The sequence below is a fragment of the Myotis daubentonii genome, chromosome 13 (genome assembly GCF_963259705.1).
Source record: "Myotis daubentonii chromosome 13, mMyoDau2.1, whole genome shotgun sequence".
Classification (NCBI taxonomy): Eukaryota; Metazoa; Chordata; class Mammalia; order Chiroptera; family Vespertilionidae; genus Myotis; species Myotis daubentonii.
The window spans coordinates 38,450,339-38,473,435 of NC_081852.1; positions in this window are offsets into that span (position 1 = coordinate 38,450,339).

Below are 23,097 nucleotides of genomic sequence, written 5' to 3' on the forward strand. Positions count from 1 at the left end.
ACCTTGGCTGCAGTATTAGCAGAGCCCTCTGGAGACTCTGGTCAGGGACAGAGGGACTGATAATTATTTTCTTGTGCTTTCACTAAATGTACATGCACCAGGGAGCCAGGCAGAGATTTAGGGGGTCGGGGGGGGGGGGCAATTGAGCGGCCGGGCCAGCCGGCCCTGTCCCCGATCGGGGTGTTGGGGGCCAATTGGTGGCGATCAGGGCCCGGATTGGGCTGGTTGGCTGCCGCAGTACACGTCATAGCCACCAGTGATTCTGGTCTTTCTGCTGTAAGGGTCGCTGGGCTTTTATATATATATATAGATGTGATAATTTTTTACATAATATATTTAGATATGAGTGTATATATTCACCTCTAATATAATTATGTGTGTGTGTATATTCATCTTAAATTTTTCCTAAACAACGGAATTTGTGGGGAAAAAATTTTGACAATTCAATGTATCAAAGTCTCTGCTGGGATTAAACAGCTTCCTTTTATTTAGTTTAATCTATTTTGGGTTCAGGGTTCATCTTTCTACTAGTCTGTTTCCCTTTCAAGCATTCATCCCAAATCCTCTCCCTCTCCCAGGTGGGATCTGGAATAATGGCAGATCGTACATGTCCTCTGCAGGACAGAGGCAGCTGATGGGCCAACAGGTCCTTGGGTTGTCCTTATCCTTCAGTGACCAGTTCTTATCCGACGTATGTGGCTAGTGAGACAGGTGTCCTCTTCTCTTGATGCAGTGATGTTCCCTGGCAGTTCAACCATCTCTCTGCTGACCCATTTTCAGGCCTGGCCCAAATGTTCTAAAGCCCGCACACTGCTCTACCTCAGTGAACTCTCCCTGGGCACCTCTATTGGACCAGAACCATCAGCTACCTGACTGTCTCCTGTGAGTCCACAGGACCTTCTGATGCCCTCTAACAGCACACTCTGCAGAATCTCCACCCACCCCCACCCCCAGACCAGACATATATACCATTTAACTCTGTGTGGCTGCTTCCTCTGAGGTCTCCTTCTCACTGCCCTTCTGGGTGCATCTTCTCTCTCCACTCACAATATACCTGGGCTTCTCAGATAATTTCCTTTCTCTCTAAAAGGGGGTAGAAAAGGGGAGGGTTTGCACAAGGTTTTCCAGGCTCTGGAACCAGAAAGCATTCACCTGTTTCCTGTCAGGTGGGACTTGTTCACACGGCTTCTAGGAAAGCTTTCCCCTGTGATATGTAAAGATGAATTAGGTGAACTTTGAAAATCTCTTTGCTCTCTCAAAAAATTTTATGTTTTCAAGACAAATGTTGCCCATTCCAAGTTTCACAGGTGAGTAAATTTCACCTGTGAGGCAGGAGCTCACATACTTTCTTGAGGCTGAAATACTCAATTGTCTGCAGCTGGCGAGAAGAAAAAGGAGGCCCAGTGGGGACCTTGGTCCCCAACCTGTCTCAGTCTGACCTCCACTAGTTGCCCCCTCCTCATGAGGACCACTGCCAGACTTCAGTCTGCTCACCCCACCCCTCAGGTCCTTCTCTATATCTGCCTACTTTTAGACAAGGGGAAGAGAGAGCCACTTTCTCTACAATTGAAAGCTCTGAGGATGGGGTAAGGAGTCCTAGGTCTTCCTCAGTAATTCATCTGAGTTAAGGCAATAACGCACTGAGCCTGCACTGTGGACTCCAAGGCCAGACCTTCCTCTTTGACAGAGGAAGGGGGAGAAAAGAGGAAATCTCACATTTCTGAAATGTTGCAAAAGTACATTAGTAAAGAAAATTTTGTGTGCATTTTAAACTAAAACATGAAATTTCAAAGAAATGACATTTTCCACCATTACTTAAACACATACACAGAGAGAGGGAGGATAATTGTTTAAGTATTTCTCAGACCTTTGGAAAAGTACAAAGGTGGGCTTGAAACTCTAATCTGTTTGCATTTTGAAGACCATGCCCTTTCTACAAAATAATGTCATACTCACTGCATCAAACAAAACCATGTGGAAGGAGAAATAATCACCAAATTTCACTCACCACTGACATTATGGTCATTCCCAGTTCGCCTCCAAATGGCAATAGCAATTGCTGCCCTAAAGGCCATAGCTCCCTGGAGTGCTCCCTGAAGATTAAAAACCTTGGTTTTCTCAAAATCAGACCCTTCTCCCTCATCCACACTGACCATCCTGACTGGACAATGTCACTAGCCTGTGCCATCACTCAGCTCTACTACCTCCTTACAAGACAAGAGAAAGACCAGGATGGTGAAAGCTAAGGTAATGAGTTCTGGATAGGCAGATCTCAGGTCATATGAGGCTACCTCTGGCTCCATTAAAAGACTTGGAAATTTGCCTGGACAGTAGAGAAAAATGGTCAAGTCAGATTCCCCATCAACTGTGTGTTGTGTGAAAGATTGAGTTAAGCCAGAAAAATAACAGCCAATTCGCAAATGATTATTTTCTAGCATTTGTTTTGGATCCCATCACCAAAGGCAAGACCATTTAACCCTTGTAATTTGGCCTTGTGATAAATTTTTAGAAATATAAAGTTTTTATCTTTTTTTTTATTGCTTAAAGTATTACAAAGGGGATTACATATGTGTCCTTCCCCCCCCCCCCTAAGTTTTTATCTTTTCAAAGGGGAACATTATTGTTTGTATCACAATTTAAATACAATTTTACACTGATAAACCTTTTCTTTTTTATGTTCTTTGTCAATTGGAGGTAAATAGAAATAACATTTGAATAATGCATGCTAATAAAATTCATAAAAGGAAGAGTATAATAGAATTGGAAAGTCAATGCCATCAAACCCCTACACAGTCTAAAAACCCATATTCAAAACAAATTATTATTTCAAGGACTGTGTCATTTTAAAGCTGCTAGAATATCTCAAGCCCTTCCAAATTATATGACCTGAAAATATTAAATAATATATTTTTATTTTTGTTCCTAGCTTTTCCAGGAATAAAGGGAAAGACGATTATGCAAATTAGCCTGGACAACTTGCTAAAGGATTACAAACCACTGAGATGTTTCGATGCCCATATTTTACGTTAGATGCAATTCTCCCCAAAGAAAGTCACAGAATATATTGTAACTCACAGGTCTCTAAATTCAGAACAACCAAGTCCAGAAATAAGGGCATTATTGCTATTCCCCAGAAAAAAGGGTCGCAGGGTATCAAGGATTGTATTGTATACATATTCTTTTGAAGGGTACAGTATACACTAATGAGCTAGAGAAAATTAAAGAGAAATTCAGTTCTTTAATTTTTCTTGGTCCTGAATTTCCCAGATAATTGCTCAAATTTTAATTGTTCTCTGAATAAGAAGACACAACCATCATTCTGTTGAGACAAAAGCAACTTTTGGATTTCTTCCACTCACTCCTCAACTTATTTTATGAGTCTGCATGTGTTGAGTGATGAGAACCATTCATATAATCTAGCCACATGTAGGGGTGAAAGCTACCGGTCTGTGTCTATAGCATCTTGTCTTCCATTCAGTCTGCTAAACACAATGAGGGAACAAGAGCTGAGTGATGAGGAAAAAGACACAGAAATTCTGTGCAATAAATATGAATCTATCATAATAGCTGGTGAAGAGCAGGGGAAAACTAAAAATAATACTGGTGATATTTTAAAATAGTGGAAGCCAAGACATGCCAGTAAATACTCGCATTCAACTAACACTTATTGAGTGCCTACTGCCCACTAGGGCCCATGCTAAGTACTTCACATATATCATCTTTCATCATCACAAGAGCCCTGCAAACTAATAAGACATGTATTATTTTTTTGCAAAGTAGAAACTGGTGTGCCTTAGGGTTAAATGACAAGTGTCAAGGCCTTACAGCTGGTGAGTCTAACCAGGTTTCAAATCAGGGTTTCCTGACTCTGGCTGAGATAGTTTCTCCCAGAAGCATCCTGAACCATAGATTTTAGTGCAGGTGATTAAAAAGGAAGCGTTCCAAGGAGTAGGGAAATAAATAGGGACAAGCAAGAAACCAGACAAGGTGGTGATTTTAGGTGAAACCTCAGATTTAGAGTTTGCTTGGAGGCAAAGGAGCTAAGATTTTGTGCTCCCTCATCAGTTATTCTGTGGCTGGCCTATGCTTACCGCTATCTCCAGAGCAACCCTCTTACGTAAGAACATTTAGCAACAAAGCAAGCAGAAAATGAAGGCACAGAACAGGTGGAAGGGTACTATCACAGTCTACTGTAGGCTCCAAGACTTATGCTTCTTCTGTGTTTTTCTTGTATAATTTAAGAATAATTCCCCCGCCCCCAATCATCATGGAGACAAAAGTGTAACATAATAAAAGTACCCAATGCAAGACAAATACGTGGAAGACAGGTATTCCAGAGGCATCTTTGAAGATTGCACAGTTACACAATTTCTTTAGTTCCAACACAAAGAACCATCTGTATAAGGCCTATAGCTCCACAGAATTTTTGTGACATGCAATATTTTCCCTTGAGTTTTCCCGGGACTGAAGAAAAAGGAAACAATTTTTATAGTTTTGTTTGCCTCCCTTTCCTAATTTCACATTTTTGAAAGTCCATTTTTGGATGAACCAACAATAGTTTGTTGGTGTAAAAGTCAAGCAGGACCAATTCTAGTATGTCTTAATAAAAAAGGAATTTTTAGTACTCACATGTTGCTAAATTTTTATAAAATCTCTCATTTTTTTCTTTCTGCACTCTTTATTTCCATTGGGTGGATACTTTTTTTCTGGTCAAATAGTTGAAACAGTGACATTTGTTTGAATGAGCTACGTCAACACTTCTTCACTGCTGATCATCACTTGGCCAATTACTTATGGGAACATAACTATTCCAAAACTCCTCTTGTAGCCAGGATTCAAGTCATCTCTACTTCTTTTCTCTCTTCTTCCAGGTGCTATTATGGGGTATGAACTTGTGTGCTAATCTCCAGGCAGGAAATAGTCTGGCTATGTTAGCACTATAATTAACCTTCAATGGGAACCAGAACTTTAATTTCAGTCAGTTGTGGATCTACTGGGAACAATAAAAAGGTTTGCTGAGAATGACTAAACCCTCTATGTCAGTGGTTCTCAACCTTCTGGCCCTTTAAATATAGCTCCTCATGTTGTGACCCAACCATAAAATTATTTTCGTTGCTACTTCATAACTGTAATGTTGCTACTGTGAAAGGGTCATTCGACCCCCAAAGGGGTCGCAACCCACAGGTTGAGAACCACTGCTCTATGTGGTATGAGCAATATGCTATGTTCCATGTAGCTAACCTAGCAAATTACATATAATGCATAATGTGCTTTTAATGCTGATTTTCTATCCTTCTTCCCCAAGGATTGGCAGAAATGTCTCAGACTTCATCTCATTTGTGTCCTTTTCTTTCTACGTCATTCATGTTTTCTTCTCTTCATTGGTCCTCATCTCAGCTCATTTTATTTCCCATGCTTCTCTGCGTCAAAATAGAAACTTTATTTTAATTGTCTACGGTTGCTGAAAGTGCACGCTTTCATAGAGAGCTTCAACTGGCTCTCCCAAGTTCAACTTATACCATTCTTTGGTATAAGAACAAGAGGAAGAGCATGCAACACATGCTCTATAAGAAGCCAGCTGTAACCACCTGTTTCACCAGAAATAGCACTTCATTGTATGTTCTCTGACATGTTATCAGTGTGTGTGTATTGTTGTGGGGAGGTCTAAAGTTTTTGCTTTTTAGTAAGAGATAGAATAAAATCTAGGTTTAGTAGCTCTTAAAATATCACCCTCTTGAGTGTAGAAAGTGCTTATGTTCTGTCACAGCTGTGTGTCAGGAAGCCCCTTTGCTGGGGCTTCTATGGCCACCCTGTGTGGACTTCACAGAGGTGCTCTGTATGTGGGTGGGCAGGGTTCGAGGTTCAGATCGTTCTTGTGCCTACCTACCTACATTGTTGTTCTATGTGGAAATGTAGGCTGCGGATTGCAATCACATTTTGGTCCACTTCTCAAAATCCCTGCCTTTATAAATAAGAGAAATAGGAAGACTGACTGATTTCCCTTAATAACCAATACAGTTAGTAAAATATAACCTGCCACTTAACACTAATCAAATATGAGCATTTCAAAGTTTCTATGACTCCAGAAAAGGCACTTATGTTTAATTTATAATCAGTTCTAGAAAAGTAAGTGACATTCCATAGATCAAGTGCGAGATAGTCAACCTAGGATACATTAACATCACATTTAACTATGTTTTAAAAACCATTGGAGCAATAAATTGAGATGGATTATTAACTGGAGAGAAGCTGAGAAATGTTAGGTACCTGTAAAGACATTTATCATCACAAATGAAACTTTCTATAAAATAGTACTGATCGCCTCCATTACACAAGAAGCCAGAATCTGACAAAGGGGTGAAATATTTCATAAGCATTTTTTTAAAAGATGCTGAAATTTCGTGCATCTCTTTCTACTTTCAACTGGATGGCTAACTGTACTTTTATTCTCATATTAAAGGCCCTTTGTCACTCTCCTCCTATAAATATCACTTCTCATTTCTTGAAATGTGGGCCAATCTCATAGGCATATTCCCAGGTTATTTTGTTGCTATGGACTAAAATCCACCACATGCTTTCGAAGATTCAGGTATGATGCTATAAATAAACTACAGAGGTAGAATTCCTTAGCACAGAGATAGTTTGTAATTCAGAGGCAATTTCATAAAAAGGAATCATAATAATGAGACATCATAACACTGTATTGTTTTAAGTATAGCATCTAAAATGTCTCAACGTGAATTTTGGAAGCACCTATGCAAAAGAGAGACCCCAAATTAATTTTTTCCTGAAAGTAATATTGAGTGAGTGCCTGCTAAGAGAGAGAGAGAGAAGTTTATTGTCAGCCATCTTGAACATAGACATGATGTGACATAAATTGTTGCCAGTCAAAGTCAGATCTTTCTGTGGTTAATTCAAATCTTCTGTGCCTTTCCCCATTGCTCAAACTTTAGATGGATCTCTAGTTATTGACAACTAATATTTTAATTTTCAAGACTAATTTGGATTTCTGAACGTTACCCTCTCTTTTTCCTAATCACAATTTCCTTAAGTATATGACTAGTCTTATATTCCATAATGTCAGATAAAACCAAAATGAAACAAGACTGCTGGCTGTCTCAGCTTCCCAATGGCCCATATCTCAAGCATTAAAGACGGTGAAAGGAGTGAGAATATGGTGAGGTTCCTAAAAGATATGGAAATAAATGCCTTTGATTCTCCTTGGAAAAAAAAGAATGAATAATTTCACTCAATATGAAAGAGCACTGAATTTTAGTCAGGGGTAAGGCATATGTAGAGTCCTTAATGCTCGCACAGATGTTTTGGACCTGCCTTTATGAATGAAGTGTGTTCATTCTAATAAATAGTTGTTGAATTCCATCAGCAGTCCCAAAATTAAATAAAAAACGATCACCTACATCTATCTATCTAATCTATCTTACCTATCTTGTTTACATTATTCTGTAGAGAAAATATTTAAGATTTTAGAATGGACAAAAGAGATTAGGGGATATCCAATCAGTGGAAATGCTGGAGTGTCTAGGCATTATCTGATTTTATAGGGACATGGCCCTTTGATTTTCACTAGACCGTAATGCAACTCTAGAGAAAGATATTAACTTGTAAAAAATGAATGGTAATAAAATGATTTCTGCTCATGGTAATGCAAATAAATTTTGTCTAATAGAAAATTTAAAAAAATCACTGTAAATCAAATCCTCATTTGAACCAGTTCTAATATCTTACTTGTTTCTTAATGTGTCAAAATATTTTGGGGGGCATGTGTGTTTTTTAATATCTATATGAGAGTCATAAATTTATACTTATAAGACTATCATTAACAATACTCAATAAGGGACTCCTTTTCCTTTTTAGAGTTAAAATTATTCTGGAGGAGCAGGCAATGGTGCCAGTAGGAACAGAACCATTTGGTATCATGTATAGAACACTGTTTGCAAAATACCAGAAATAGATGGATATGGTCAGAGATGGGACAGAGCTAAAAACATTGTTGTATTGGAGCAAAGAGCCAGTTTTGTGTTACACATGCTTGCCTGCACACACACGCATGTGTTTGTATACACCCTTTATAGGAGGACACTACATAAATATGCTTACGGGGGAGAGATGGAGGAAAGGGAGGAGAGAGCCATTACTTTTCCTAAAAACTTCTCCTAACTCTTCGTTTCTTGACTTAATATTTCTTACACACATCATTATGTATTTGTTTTGCTTTTTTCCTAGAAGAAATTTCACAGAACGTCTGCAATTTACCCAGCAGATACATTTATTTTGTCATGCTGTCAGCTTCATTTCTTTCAAAAGGAAATAATTTCAAAATACTTTGTCAGTTACAATTTTAAAAATCTGTCTTTCTAGAATATGTTTATCATTTTGTGTGCTTGTTCAGAGGCACTTCATAGAGCTATCCACTTTTTTTTTTTTTTACTCATCCAAGCTCTATAATTAAGTAAAAACATCACTTGATTTTTGAAATTTCTTACTAAGTGATGTGCTGCTTTTTTGTTCCACCAGGGCAAATCCTGGGCAGGTCTGTGACCTACACTTAAAAATATAGCTATGTTTGGCAAAATACTCAGGATTTGGTTTCCACTCCTATGAGTCTAAGGAACTCCATGAAAACCTATTCTATTATGTTACCCAATCTTTGCTTTTTAGCTCTGTTGTAACTCGTGGAAAATCAATTACCTTTGAGTTAGGAAACCGGAGTTGTTTTCCTCTGGACCCCACCACTTCATACCTTCCTCACAGCTCACCTGAACCACGGCAGTCACTTCATAACTGGACTTGGCTTTCCGTTTCTCCCTTCCTCTGTGCTCCAGTCTCACCAAACCTATTGCCATTCCCTGCACATGTCTCATATTTCCACCTCTGTTAGAACCCCTGTCTAGAATGAATATATTATTTTGTTTGTGAAATGATGATTTATGAAAGAAAAATAAATGTTATGAGAAGAAAAAACATCTATACCATGGGCTATGCATGCCAAGAGCCTTGACTTACTCTTTTAATAGTAAATAAACAATAAATAATAAACAGTAACTTTAATAAAATGTATCCACTTGTTGGATACTAAAAGGAAAAATAATCCTTGTTATAAAATGGCAGAGAGCTTAACTGAATTATGATTACTTGTCTGTTTGCTGGAAAATAAAACTTGGATGTTTATCTGAAAAGATTTCCAAGAAAAGTGTGGAGCTGGGTTTCTCCTCGATGTTTATAATAAAAAGTAAGAGGACAGAGGCAAATTGAAAAGGGAACAGGAACCAGCACATGATGATTAGGAAATTTTGGAAAATTCTTAGCCTGTCCAGATAGAGTGCTCTAAGATGAGGCCAAGGGTCCAGCTGAAAATCTTCCACTAGAGTAAGCCTGGGAATTAGGGGGTCCAGTGAACCATCTCAGCAGGAGTCAGTAATAGAGATGGGGTTTTCTAGGAAGGACCTGTGGTGTGGGATCTGCAACATCCATGGAAGGCTGACACGGCTTCTGAGAATATTATGCTTGCAGAAACACTGCCAGCCTGGACTGGAAGGGACAGAGATGACAGGGTACGAAGGACGAATGACTTGGAGGGTGGAGTCCTGGATACAGGGGCCTGCGGGCCTGCTGCCACCACCTGGGCCCAGAAGGCACAGACCCAGCTTAGTGAGGCCACCGATTCCTATCCTGGTTCCAGAGGGTAGAGCTGCCACCTAGGGCTGAAGAGACAAAATCACTGCCCAGGGCCAAGAGGTCAGGGCCACCCCAGCTGGCCCAGGGAACAGGGCATGGAGCCACTGATAACGATTCTCAAGCCCTGACATGGGATGGAATTTTCCCTGCTGGTGTGTGAACTTCCTTTAGCCCAGTGACACCCCGCCCCTTTTTTTTTCTTGCCATTTCTCCCTTTTGGTGTTCTTGTAAGAGGGGAGAATGTCATGTGAAGACAGAGGCACACAGGGAGAAGATGGCTATGTATGACAGACAGAGAATGAAGTGCCTACAAACCAAGAAATGCTAAGGATTGCCAGCAAGCGCCAGAAGCTCAAAGAGGCAAGGAAGGACATGTAGTTTCCAGAAATGTGAGACAATATACGTCTGTTTTAAACCTTCCAGTTTGTGGTTCTTTGTTATGGCAGCCCTAGAAAACCAGTGCACATGTAAGTTCCAGGAAGCAGCTGCCTCAAATCTTTGTGAAATGGGGAGAATCAACACTCAACCATTTATAGTGCCAAGCCTTCTTATTTCTTACTTGTCTAATGTGACCACTCCCTCTTCCTATTATATTTTATTAGACTTTTACCCTATGTTTTCACTTAAGATCCTATTGACAAAAGTCACGTGGATGGTTACCTGAACCATCCTATTGCAGTGGATGTTGAGGCCTTATCATCCCCTTCATCTCTAGATTCACTATACCATGTATCAGTGTCCACAAACATTTTTAAATGTAACACATAGGAAGAAACACAATTGTCGTTATAACCCTGTGTTTATACACCTTTGTATTAACATAGCTTAAAATTATTTATCCTTACTACCTTTAACACATGCAAAACATTTATTTTCGGGTCTATTCTACATTTTTAAATGTTGATATCTACATGTATTAGTCAGCTCAGGCTGCCATAACAAAATACCACAGACTGGATGGCTTAAACAACAGAAACTTATTTCTTACAGTTCTGGGGGTGGAAGTCCTAGTGCTCTCAGATTTGGTTCCCAGTGAGGGCCCTCTTTCTGGAGGTCAGAAGGTTGTGTCCTCATTGTGTCCCCACATGTGGGGCTAGGAGGAGGGAGAGGGAGAGAAGGAGGGAGGGAGAGAGAGAGAGAAGAAACTCTCTGGTGTCTCTTCTTATGAGGGCACTAATACCCATGACCTCATTTAAACCTAATTACTTTCCAAAGGTCTCCTCTCCAAATAACTTCACTTCATATTGGACATTAGGGCTTCACCATATGAATTTGTGTGTGTGTGTGTGTATTGGGGGGAGGGGTATTGAAGGAGACACAATTCAGTCCATAGCACCATCCTATAAAATGGTCTCATATATTATATTATTGGGTAACAACAAACTCTGCTCTGTGGCACATATTTTGCCCAAAGTTATGGAACTCTAGTTTCCAGAGAAGGGTCCATTAAGCTCTGTGTCCCACCTCTTTCTATTCCTAACCACAGGCACACATTAACACCACACCATGATGTCGAGATAAACAGGGCTGAGAATATATAATGGCAAACTTTCCCTGAAATAAAAAAAAAATCAAATATGGCCTCACAAATCCAAAAGAAATATTTGTCATATGAAAACAAGTGTCTGGCTATTTGCAAACAGGGTTGCAGCTGTATCAAATCATTGTTTCCTGGTATTCACAGCAATGAGGCACTTTTTATTCATGGAAGCCCTGAATGTATGACTCCTGGAATATTCATTACCACTCTGTATCCTGGTCATTTCAAGCAATTACTCATTTCCCTTAACCAGGTTGACTGATTTTCTTTCTTTCCTCAAATAATTCATTGTTTGAGTGAATTGACCAAGCAAGAGCTTGTGTTCTGGAGATAATGCCAGTAAGTGCAGAGCTGACAGCTCATCTAGATGAGACCATTTGTTTTGGGTGAATTCTTAATGTGGTCTTAAGAAAAACAACCATCAGAAACCTTCCTTTGACCAATAAGCTAATAATTTTGAGAACTAGGAGGCAGCTATTATTCAGGCTTCCTTTCTTTTTAAGTTATTTCTTAATAATTTGAAGCTACTTGGGGAGTATGAGAATAAATACTCCCAGGATGTTAAGAAAATATTTGGTTTTCTCTAAACTAATAAGGGGTTTTTGTTGTTAGAAATTGAACAAATAAATTCTCTTTATTACCTAAAAAGGATCAACATGAAGAACTGTCAGGGTTCAATCACTCAAACCTGCTATCAACATTTTTGTCAGATATACTTGAGAATGTCATTGAGTTATATTACCATATGGTAATTATGGGCCACCTAGTATATTTCATAATGCAATTATCCTTGAGTATTGATTGGAAAACTATATTTCTTCAAACAAGATGGTTTCACGTGTTCACTATTAAACTTTGTTCTTTGGTGAATCTAAAGGTGATCATTGACTCCCATATTAAATTGTTTGGGGCTGTAACCATCATTGTGATCATACTTGGGTTTGGAATTGTAAACCTGGTACAGTCATTTATTCTCTGTTGGTGCTAATTTAAAACTCTTTGCTATGTTATATAATGTTGCTGTCTGAATAATTCTCACCAACCTATAAAGGTGGAGAAATGCTATTCAACCTATATGGCCAAGACTACAGTTTGGTACTTTTTATTCATCTTTAAGGGAAGCTTTAAAGAATAACTATGCATGAACAACATTCAAACATTTCTTTTTTTCACTAAACACATAAATCATCAGTGTGCTTTTATATTCCTAAACAGTATAATATCTTGCCATGTGATGCATTCCAGAATCATTATTTCTTTTAAAAATACATATATATTTTTAAGATTGAAAATATAGCTGCAATTTGAACTGAAAAAGCAGGCATCCTAAAACAGCTCACAAATTGTGGACCCCACAGAGCCAGCCACATTTTCATCCTTTCCTTGATTGGTGAATTGAGCAGAAACTATCAAGATCAATTCAAGGATGCATGAATTTTATCTTCAGTTTCTGAACATTGTATGAGACCTGTAATTCCGTCTACAAGACGACGCTGTTAGGGAGTGAACAAAGAAAGCAATTGATATTTCATTCTTATCCTTGCAGTGAATTTTGCTTATTACCTTCCTCTCAGTACAATCGAGTGAATAGTGATTACTCTTGCGGAGGCATCAATGCATACATGTGGAAGCAGCTAACCAAATGGCATAAAAATAGCTTTCAACTTCCAAAATCGTTTTTTCTGTCTGCTGAATGAGGCCAGATTTTTGCAGTGGACATCAGCATAAAATAGAGTGGGCTCTTCCAGCTTTGTTGTATCTTAGGATCCAGTAATGGAAGGTGAGCAGAACTAAATGTTGGTAACATCAATTTTTCTGCTTACGGACACAACTAAGGAAAAGTACCTAGGAATGTACTCTTGAGGCCCATGCTATTCTAACCGTGCACATTAAGGTTGTAAAGCACTGGTTTAGGCTGATGGCTGTTGCAAAGCTTCAGGAGCATATGAATCCATCTAAGACATTAACCATGTTTATTTCAATGCCATGTTTACCGGGCACTTTGCATATTTTAGCTACACATTTCTGAAATTAGTCCCTAGATTATATTCCATCAATGACTAGAAATAAAATGTTTAGTTGGTTTAATTAACAGAATTTTTTTTCTCTTTCCCCTCCCCCCATTATAAATTTTTCTCATTAATCAGTGTTATTAGAATGTAACACTAGAAATTTTTTTCTAGCTAAACCATTTGCAAGTGATTGCCCACAACAATTTTACTTCATGAATCTCCATTAACTGCTTATATTATTATTCAGCTCACACAAATACAGTGAACTCTCATTTAGTCACTCTAGTTAAGGAGTGGACCCCAGCAGTTAATTGTTGACCACTCTGGTTATCTGATAATTACATTATACATTTTTAGAAATTAAGCAAAATCACATGCACTGTATAAAATGTAATTTAATATGATCTTTCACAGGCATAGGAAATTTTAGAACGTTGGTGTGGTTCAAACCCCATCTATTAACTTGTTGTTTCATTGAGCACCAAGACCCAAGTGTATCTTTGGAATATGTGTGGAACCAGCCCACTTCTCTCCACCTTAATGCCATTCCTGTAGTTCAGGTCACTGTTGTCCCTTCACGGGATAAATGTTATTCTTCTACCTGGTCAACAGGCTTGCCCCTCTTTAATTTGTTTTTCCTTCTGAAATCTGAGGGGTTAGTAAGAGAAGTTCATAGTTTAACCCCTCTGCTTAAAACACACCAATGGCTTTCTATTTCTTTCAGGATAAACCTCAAACTTTTTAGTATGACCTGGGACATGCTTACTTTACAGTGCCATATGTCACCAGTCCTCTCCATGTCTCCATCCCACTCTCCCACATGCATGGTCTCTACTTTAGTCTATCCCCCAATTTGAAAAACGACGTTCAGGTCCCAGAAGCCTCTGCGGACTTCCTGACCTCCAGGCCTCTGCACCGGCTGCCCCTGTGGACCATCGCCTTTCTGTTTCTAGACCACTGTATGATTAACTCATAATCATCCTTCAGACCTCAGCTTCACCACAGGTTTATCCCGGAGTCCTGTCTGCCTCTCTCACACCTCTCTGAGCCTCAGCCCAGTTGAACACATCTCCTTAGTGATCTCATAGCAAACTAAACATCCTTCATCGCGGCACTTTACATAGGGGACCCAAATTCCCTTTTTACCTCTCTGTATCTTCAAGTCCATAAGGGCTTTCATGGTGATGAGTAAGTCTTTCTCACCATTATAAATAATGCCTAGATCAGTGACAGACATAGAAGTCACTCTATACATTTTAATCAAATACATGAATGTACTACTTTCCTTGACATCAAAAAGCATATGATTTCATCAGTTTAAATATCTATGTGTACTATGTGGGAATTTCTATGTGCACTATGGTGTGTGCCCTAGAAGATGCTTTCTAAACTAATACCCACTATCAACATATTTGCTTGTTACTTCTTTTAATAAAAATAAAGTGCAGATTGGGCATTTGCAAAGCTGGTTAGGGCCAAATTCACCTGGCTCCCGATTACAAAAATGAATATATGGTTCTGCTGATTTGTATGCTCTGGTGATTATAAGATAGATTATGAAATGTATCTGCAGGAAAAAGATTTATAATGTGATAATGGCAAAAAAAAAAAAGCTGAACATGGAACAGTGGATGACACTTAAATAGATTTTCAAATCTTGAGAAATCGCAAACTAAATATAGTAGCCCATGACAAACAGAATTTAATCAAGCAATTACCTACAGGAAAAGTATTTAATTAAGAGGTAATCAACAGAATTTCAGGTTTGTTAAGGAATAATCAATCTCAGCAGATGACATCATCACCCAAGAAGCAGCCTCTTAAAGAACTGGCACTTCACCTCCTCCAGGGTGTGGCCACAGCTCAAATGCTGGTTGGGGCACCTGAGAGAGAGCTACTCGCTCTGACAAAGGGAGAAGACCTGGGCAGAAAGGCTGTCTTTGTAGCGATCAGCTTTGCTGTGGTGACTAGTGACCCCTAAATCTCTGTGGTTTCCAACCATAAAAGCTTCTTCCTTCTGAGCATTTCATTTTAGCTGCAAGTCAGCCGCAGCTCTGCTTCAGCAAACCTTTACTTCAAATCCAGGCTGAGGAGAAGCCCCTGTTTGGAACCTGGCATTCTCTTGGGGAAGGAAACACTAGAGGCAATGTTAAAACACACAACCAATTTTATGATTCTTCTCAGATGCGTCATGTCACAAGTTCTTACATTCCATCCATTGGTCAAGGAAACTCATATGACTAAGCCTGATATTAGATTGAGGAAGTTTCTGTCAGCAACACAAGAAGCCCTGCACATCATGTGCAGGTTGGAGTAGTGTTATAGATTCTTCTTATTCAGAAGGGGATAGATATTTGGAGATAATAATACAATAGACCACAGTCCTTGAACTGAGAAATAGAGAGGACAGAGTCAACATGAAGGACTTGTCAGGGATCTGTTTGTTTAAAAATGGAAGGCCTTGAAGAACAACATTTCTAAAACCTGTGTCTAATTCATTATCTATAGATGCCATGTGGCTGACAGTTAACACATTAAGTGCCCAGCCTGTTTTGTCTTCTGGACGGAAAGTATAGTGTCAGTCACCAGTGATTGACATGGCGCTTAATGTGTTAAGGACCCAGGCACACTGATGGTTCTTAATAGAAATCTGGACTATACTGTCTATTAACTTTGTAAACGGGTGAGTCACTTCTCTAAGCCTCAGTTTCTGGGCCTGAGTCTATTTTCTGCTCATCAAGTATGAAATAAAAATCTGAGTGCTTCTCCATATTTACTCATCCCACCTGCATTGGAATGAGGCCATGAAAGAGGTTCTGGCTAGTGATATTAATACTTTCAGACATGGACCCTGAGTTGTTTAGCTCATTTTCTTCTCTTCTGCAGAGCTGGAGTTGCTGATGAGAGAAACATGGATCCCTGAATCACTCTGTGGAGAAGAGCAACACAAGAGAGCCACTTGATCTATATCTGACTGTGCTGGGGATGGCAACCCTGGGTTATGGTAAGGCATTGAAATCTGGGGATTTATTTGTCACTGCAGGATCACCCAACATTCATCTATAGACAAGGATAAAAAATATCTTCAGGGTTTTTGCAAAGATTAATTGAGATAATGTATGCAAAGTACAGAGCAATGTCTGACACAAAGACTCAATTGGTAGCAACTGTTATAATTTATTTTAAGGCCATATTTATATAGACATTAAAAAATAAACTCTTTAGAATCAATAGATTTATAATGTTAATAATGTTAAGGACATTATTTATATTCTCTATGCCTTAATTTTGTTATTTATAAAATGGCAATAAAAATAGCATCCAACTCACAAATTATCTATATATATAAAAGGCTAATATAAAAATTGTTCCCTCGGGAGTTCAACTGGGAGACTGGGAGTTTGATCATTTGCTATGACATGCACTGACCACTAGGGGGCGGCACGGAATGAAGGAAGACCCCAGCTGGCAGCCAGCAGGAAGGCCCCGATCAGCCCTGGTCACTGGCTAGGCCTAGGGACCCTAACCATGCATGAATTTTGTGCATCGGGCCTCTAGTAAATTTATAATAAGACCAGGGGCTCAGTGCATGAATTTGTGCACCTTGAAAGGAACTGTGGGCCACAAGGCTGCGGTGGGCACAGGGGCGGGTCTTGGCCCATCCTCCATGGCCCAACCCAGTGCTGCTCCCACCATGGCACCCTGTCTGCTGGCAGCTCTGCTTCCGCCTCCGCCACTCCCACATGCTGACAGTGATGGCCCCACTCGCACCTGCTGATGGCGTGGAGTGATTGCGGCCAGCACCAGCAGGAGGTGTGAGTGGCTGGTGCTGCTCCGATTGCCCCACGGGAGCAGGGGGAGGTGGAGAAGCCCTCAGGGGCAATTGGGGCTGGAAGCCACTGCTCGCACCCGCTGATGGCACCGAGCAATTGGGGCCGGCGCCGGCAGCGGGTCGAGTGGTGGCTCCAGTGCCAGCAGCAGGTACAAAGAATTTTAGTAACCACCAGAGGCTCGCCACGATGACAGCGACCAACACTCCCGCTCACCTGCTCCACCACCCCACTGCGGTCCACTGTGCTGTGTGCTCTGCCACCTGCTGCCGACGCCCGCCATGGTCCGCGTGCGCCTCCTGGTGGTCAGCTCATGTCATAGCAACCGGTTATTCAGTTGTTCCACCGTTTGGTCTATTTGCATATTAGCCTTTTATTACGTAGGATAACTCATATAGTGGTGGTGGTAGTGATAGTAATGATGGGTGATCATCTGCTTGATATACCATCATAGGAGCAGAGTTGGTTGTCAGGAAAAAGAACTAAGGTGACAAGCTTATGTAAAGACTGAATAATGATTTTGATCTGATCAACTGAACTGACCAGTCACAGCATAACTGCTAATAAAGCTGTCTTTATCTACAAAAGCAGAGCCCAGATCATGGCATATATCTATATATATAAAAGCCTAAATGACCGTTCAACCAATAGCTATGAGGCACACTGACCACCAGGGGGCAGATGCTCAATGCACAGGCATGGAACAGGCTGATGAATCTCAGAGGGAAGGGGGGAGGGGCAGGGCGGGAAGAGATCAACCAAAGATCTTATATGCATACTAGAGGCCCGGTGCATGGATTCGTGCACCAGTTGGGTCCCTCGGCCTGGCCTGTGGGATTGGGCCAAATCTGTGCAGTGGGCCTCTAGGAGATATATATATATATATATATATATATATATATATATACACACACACATATATATATATATACACATATATATGTATGTATGTGTATATATATATGTATGTATATGTATATTACATATATATATTACATATATATTACATATATAACATATATATACACATATACCATAATAATATACATATTATTACATATGCACAGGCCATTTTGACTTTGTGTTACATTTATATTTCTTTTTCAGTAATTTTACAACATTAAGCTACAATATGTAACACTACAACTTTAAACATGAACTTTTTCCAATTATTATAGTATTATAGAAGCAGAGATATTTGGACAGAAAGAAAAACATGCATAATTCTAATCTAACAAATAACTAGTAAGTTTTCTGCAATGACATTCAAACTTTTTTTCTATGTATAAGTTTTGTTTATTTAGCTTAGTTGGATTTTCTAATGTATTAAAATCACTTCATAAATATTGTTTTCAAGAATTTAATTAAGTGGAGTGTATCACATCTCACTGAACCACTTATTTATCTTGGATCATTAATTTATGCTTAGTTTTTGCCATTATAAAAAACACCCCAATTAATTTCTCTGTTACATATTTTTTCCATGTTTTGATTTATTAGGACAAATTCACAGAATTGGAATCACTAGGATAGATAGGAGAACTATTTATAAGAATTAATATAATATAGTACTAAAGTAACGATATTTAAAAGTAAAGATTTTATATGGCCTATCATGGGTTTTATTTTTTAATATGTTAATTTTAAAAAATATTTACTAATATAGATATTAGTAAAATATTTATAATATATATATTATAAAAATATTTATAATATCTATAGATATGTATATCTATAGATATACTGTATGTTACTTTGCATTTCTTAAATACCTGAGTTTGAAAAATCTCTGAGTTTACTTATTTTAATGCGTGATTTTTTAATTAATTCTTTGTCAGTTTCTATTTTTATTGGTTTGCATGATTGTTTTTAACATTAAAGTATTAACGTATAGTCTTAATATATTTCATGCTTTATATCAAGAGAACTAGTAGCTGGTTCTGCTCTTGTTACCTTCCTTTCAACTGACTAGATGGCTTTTGCTCTCTCTTACGTATACTCTCATAGCCAAATTTTCCTTTGACCATAATTAAAGTCTTCCTTCTGTGTGGACTTTCAAGCTTAGTAGTTGCCAACTCTCCATAAAGATAGACCTAGGGCAGACTTTTCAACTTTTAACAAATATACTTACTATCTGTTTGCTGTTTTTCAGAAATGGCATAATTGCAGAATCTTAATTTTTAAGTCCTGTCTGTGTGCAAAATGTTCCTTCCAATATAACTTTGGGATTGTCAGAGGGGCACTGGCTGTGCCTGAATGTCTGTGTAAATTGAAAGGTGAGAAATAATTGTCATCTTCATAGAAATTTCCATTTAGAACCACAACTCAGTGTTCTGTTTATATTTCAGACATGTTATAAACCTCTTCACAGAAAACTATCCCAAGCACTGGGAGGCTTTTCTCAGAATTCCTTGCTTGGAGGAGCTTGGTCTCATGATTGCCTGTTCTGATATAAAACATGCAGAAGATGGACAACTGTGGTCCAAGTGGTCCATTGCCCATGGTTTCTGCTGATCCTACTTCTCTGCTTGCCACTGATGAAGCTAAGCTTCCAAATGCCACAGCGCTGAGCGGAAATTCCCAGGGTCACCTCTGGCTTTTGTACGTTGTGCATGGTTTGGACTATTGCCTTTCCTCAACGGTCACCGTCTCATGTTTAAGACAGCAGAGCTCAAGGTTTTGGCTTCCAGGATTTCCAGTGTACCAGGTCCCACATTGCCATTACATCCCAACCTAATGTCTTCTCTAATTAAAAGGTGTCATTGCTTTATTTAACAAATATTTATTGACTGCCGAGGGGAGCCAGGCGGCCTGCATTTGAATTTCAGTTCATCTGTTTAGCAGCTGTGTGTATTTAGGTAAGTCATGTTGACTGACTGTTTTTCTTACCCGAACTGTATTATTTTAACTATGGTGACGACAAGCCAGGCATTCTGCTGGGTGTGAAGTATATTTCAGTGGATAAAACAAGCACAATCCTTTCATGAAGTTTAAAGTCAGACAGGGGAGAGGCCTCTGGGCTTTGGAGAGGATAACGGAGGCTGCCTAAATTTGAGCCTCTCTACCTTAGCTTCCTAAAATGCATACAAGATAACAAGGAGGGAAAATTAAATCTCCCATGGTTCACAGCTACAGCTTTAGTAGGTGGAAGAATATCCACTATTTTTATTTACGTGTAGGTGGAAGAACATGTCTGAAAACAGTGGAGTCTTCTCAGGAATCCAAAAGAGTAGATTCAGATGGGAATCTTGTGGAATCAGAGAGGGCAGTGGAGTCTCAGTGTCAGAGTGGCACAGGTCGCATCAATTGAAGTTCATCCCCAAAAGGACAGGGTCCCACTCTGAGTGGAGAAGTATTCACTGAGTCAAGTGTAGATTCAGAAACCTTATGGTTAACAGCCCTGGCTATGGAGGAATCTGAAGAAGGAAGCTTTGAAAGTGAATGTTGTGGGAACAGGCGGCACCATGGAACCTGCAAGTGTTTCTTGGTGGCTCAGAGGTAAAGGGAAAGGAAGAAGCAGCTGAAGGTGAGAGACACAATGTATCATGGTAAAATTAAAGACTAAGATGAAAACAGACCCCCAAAGAGTCATTTATTAAAGTAACGGCATTTCACTATAGTAATAGAAGAAGGCATTCTTAAACCAAGAAATCAAGTAAGCCATGCAATCGCCTATGTTACTGCTGCTATAGGAAAACCCAGTGCAAACAAACACAGATGCCAATAACGAAAAGACTCAACATCCCTACTAAGTTATTATGTGTAGAAAAAGCAGTGGTTTGAGCAAATCTCATGGTTTAAAAAGACTTTTTCTTTATGTTAACAAAGATGAAAAATGCCATGAAATCAAACATCTAACTCAGAGAAAAAAATTTTAAACTGAAAGAAAGAAGGAAAGAGATGTTGAAGAAAAATGCTAAAGTGATTATTTAGAAAATGAAAATTGAGAACAAAATAAATAATTATCATCAGTTATTTTCAGGAATGAAAGTGGTATTGTGGTGACATGTTTAAAAAGTCTCCTGGAACTTTCTTACATTACTGATGGTAGGCAAACATGGCCCAGTCATTTTGGAAAAAAGTTAGGTAGTTTCTTAGAAAGTTCAACAAACCTTTATCATAGGACCCATCAATCCTACCTCTGAAATATAAAGTGAAACATAAACTATGTTCACACAAAAACCTGAATACAAATGTTTATAGTGGCTTTATTTATAATGATCACAAACTGGAAACAATCTAGTCCTTCAGCTGGGGAGTAAAGAAACTGTGATAATATCCATAATGCATAATACTGCTCAGCAATAAGAAGGAGCAAACTATTATTGGGAAAATCACTTACCCCGCCCTGAACCTCAGCTTCCCCGTCTATCAAATGGGACATCACCTCCCCCTCCCCCTAAGATTATCACGATGACTAAAGATAATGCATATAAAATGTATGGAGTAAAAAAATGGCTGATCACAATGATTAATATTATTATTTGCCTTTAATTTTTGTATACTCTGTTGAAAGAATGTACCAGCAGCCTCCGGAGCATGCACACTTTTTGATCAGTCTTTTAAATCTTGCTTGGGGAACTTGCGGTCGGCCATTTAATCAAAATTCTTATCTGTCTTTTCTATGAGCCTTCAATTGTATGGAAGAAATTTTGTAATTGCAGGCTCTGCAATTTTGGAAGCTGCTTTCTGCAAAACTGCTTCTTCGTCGCTGATTAAGCGAGGAGACAGGTTTTTCCCCCCTCTCTTGAACATTTAAAGCATATTAGATAAGCTTGAGTAGTTTTTCAGCACGACTAATAGTAATTTGCTAACATATGTTCAGAGCACCAAATGGCTCCCCTCATGGGCAGTTGTCCTAAAATCTTCACCATTTGATACACTAATGGGTCAGATGAAAAAATTAAGGGCATCCCCCCCCCCCAGAAAATTCTGAAACCTCAGCTCTCCAACCCCCTCCTTCTGAAGCCTCGAAGTGGATCTGTTTGTTAATTAATTGGCTGCCATCTTGAGCTAGATATAGGCCAGGAGGTTGGCAATGGCAGGTGGTAACATGATAATTTAAAGTGCTGGATGCACATGAGGCTGCCCCGGGTTCTGAGAGCAGGTTCATGGACTCCAGGGAGGGCAGGCTGAGAAGCAACATGGGACCACTTTTAAGGGGACACACCAATGGCACACCTTCTCTACTTCTGGACTTAGTTTTGTTCTGAAAAAAAAAAAGTTTTGAAGAAATTTGTCAAAAAATATTTCAAACAGTATAAAAATATGCAGTGAAAATCTGTTCACCTGCTGTCCCTTATCCATTTCTCTCTTCTCTTCCCCAGGGGTAAACATTGATATCAGCTCCTTGATTATTCTTACAGAGCTCTTCTTTGCACAGAAGCAGAAATGTGTATATGAATATACTACTCCTGTTTAGTGCTTTACTAATGTTAACTAAATGAATCCTTACAGGTGACTATGAGAGATTCTATTATTACCATCCCCGTTTTAAAATTAAAGATGAAGAATAGATTTAGAAAGTTGTCCAAGGACACAAAGCTCATAAATGATGGATCCAGGGGAGGTTTTATTCTATTAATAAAAGCCTATGTCAGCGGTTCTCAACCTGTGGGTCGCGACCCCTTTGGCGGTCAAACAACCCTTTCACAGGGGTCGCCTAAGACCATCCTGCATATCAGATATTTACATTACGATTCATAACAGTAGCAACATTACAGTTATGAAGTAGCAACGAAAATAATTTTATGGTTGGGTCCAACACGAGGAACTGTATTTAAAGGGCTAGAAGGTTGAGAACCACTGTGTGGTTGTAACGCCCTCATGCCATAATGAGCGATCACCAGGAGGATGCGTGTGCACGCGGATGGGCGGGGGCTTGACGCTGCATGTGCAGCGTGGAGGTGGGTCGCACCATGAGGCCTGGGGGTCCCACAGCTCTGCGCAGTGCAGAGGCAGGACCCCCGGCTCCAGCCTACCTCTTTGGGGCAATCCATTGAGGAACCCTGGATGGGTG